Source organism: Filicampus tigris, chromosome 2, assembly GCF_054856515.1.
Source record: "Filicampus tigris isolate MCC_2025a chromosome 2, RoL_Ftig_1.0, whole genome shotgun sequence".
NCBI lineage: Eukaryota > Metazoa > Chordata > Actinopteri > Syngnathiformes > Syngnathidae > Filicampus > Filicampus tigris.
Window position 1 is genome coordinate 38,114,894 of NC_141218.1, and position 2,294 is coordinate 38,117,187.

General features: G+C 44.1%; 1 pseudogene; it reads left to right on the forward strand.

The window, feature by feature from the left end:
* LOC147152385 (uncharacterized) lies at nucleotides 1-748 on the forward strand (annotated as a pseudogene).
* The last annotated feature ends 1,546 nt before the right edge of the window (nucleotides 749-2,294 follow it).

Sequence of the window (2,294 nt, forward strand, 5' to 3'; positions counted from 1 at the left end):
ATGGTGGTGTGTAGGGTAACTCTGGTGGTGAGGAAGATGAAGAGGGCAAAGGCAGAGGAGAAGACAAAATGGTGGAAGCAGAAAAAGGAAGAGTGTTGCATGACTCTTAGAAAGGAGTTAAAACAGGCTCTGGGTGGCCAATAGGTGCTTACAGATGACTGGAAAACTAGAGCTAATGTGATCAGGGAGGCAGGTAGGAGAGTACTTGGTGTGTCATCTGGAAGGAAAGTCGATAAGGAGACTTGGTGGTGGAATGAGGAGGTACAGGAGTGTTTACAGAGAAAGAGGTTAGCTAAGAAGAAGTGGGACACTGAGAGGATTGAGGAGAGTAGACAGGAGTACAGGGAGATGCAGCGTAAGGTGAAGGTAGAGGTAGCAAAGGCCAAACAAGGAGCTTATGATGACTTGTGTTCCAGGTTGGACAGTAAGGAGGGGGAGACTGATCTATACCGGTTGCAAGACAGAGAGACAGAGATGGGAAGGACGTGCAGCAGGTTAGAGTATTAAGGATAGGAATGGAAGTCTATTGACAGGTGCCAATAATGTGATGGGAAGATGGAAAGAGTACTTTGAAGAGCTGATGAACGTGGAAAATGAGAGCGAACAAAGACTAGAAAAGGTGACTGCTGTGCACCAGGAACTAGCAAAGATTAGTCTGGATGAAGTGAGGAGGGCACTGAAGAGGATGAAGAGTGGAAAGGCAGTCGGTCCTGATGATATACCTGTAGAGGTTTGGAAGTGTCTATGAGAGGTGGCAGTAGAGTTTCTGACTAGGTTCTTCAACAGGATCTTAGATAGTGAGAAAATGCCTGAGGAATGGAGGAGAAGTGTGCTGGTTCCCATTTTTAAGAACAAGGGAGACATACAGAGTTGTGGTAACTATAGAGGAATAAAGCTGATGAGCCATACAATGAAGTTATGGGAAAGAGTAGTGGAGGCTAGACTAAGGGCAGAAGTGAGCATTTGTGAGCAGCAGTATGGTTTCATGCCAAAGAAGAGTACTACAGAGCAGTATTTGCTTTGAGGATGTTGATGGAGAAGTACAGAGAAGGCCAAACGGAGCTGCATTGTGTTTTTGTAGATCTGGAGAAAGCTTATGACAAGGTGCCCAGAGAGGAACAGTGGTATTGTATGAGGAAGTCTGGAGTGGCGGAGAAGTATGTGAGAGTATGCAGGACATGTATGAGGACTGTAAGCCAGTGGTGAGGTGTGCTGTTGGTGTGACAGAGGAGTTCAAGGTGGAGGTGGGACTGCACCAGAGATCAGCTCTGAGCCCCTTATTGTTTGCTGCGATGATTGACAAGCTGACAGGCGAGGTCAGACATGAATCTCCATGGGCTATGATGTTTGCAGATGACATTTCAATCTGCAGTGAGAGCAGGGAACAGGTAGAGAGGTGGTGGTTTGTCCTGGAAAGGAGAGGAATGAAGGTTAGCCGCAGTAAGACAGAATACATGTGTGTGAATGAGAGGGACCCAAGTGGAACAGTGAGGTTACAGGGTGAAGAGATCAAAGAAGGTGGAAGATTTTAAGTACTTAGGGTCAACAGGTCAAGAGGTGAAGAAGCGTGTACAGGAGGTAGAGCTGGAGGTGGCAGAGATTAAGATGCTGAGGTTCTCTCTGGGAGTGACCAGGAAGGATAGGATCAGGAATGAGTACATCAGAGGGACAGCACTTTTTTTTGGGGGGGGGGAGATAAGGTCAGAGAGGCCAGACTGAGATGGTTTGGACATGTCCAGAAGAGAGATAGTGAATATATTGGTAGAAGGATGCTGAGTTTTGAATTGCCAGGGATGAGGCCTAGAGGAAGACCAAGGAGGAGGTTTATGGATGTCATGAGGGAGGACATGATGGTAGTTGGTGTGAGAGAAGAGGATGCAGAGGACAGGGTTAAATAGAGGCAATTGATTCGCTGTGGCGACCCCTGAAGGGAAAAGCCGAAAGGAAAACAAGAAGAATAATGAAGTGTTCAGACCTTGCATATTTAGTAATATCTTGTTATGATCAATTTTACCACAAAGCATTAATTGAGATACTATTAAACTGAATGTATGAAGTCATCTTTTATATGTCACTTCCTATTGGGAGGTGGCTGTCCCAATCTCTAACTCCTAAATTTCAATTCATGAAAAAAAAATGAAGAATATGTTGGCCAATTTAAAAAATACTTTACTTTAATAGAACATTTTGGTTGCTTTTAAATGTATGGTGAAAGATTTACATTGATTTTGTAATTTTTTTTCAAATTAGAAGTTTTTATGTAAAAAAATCTGTCCCAACTTTTCATGTCACTA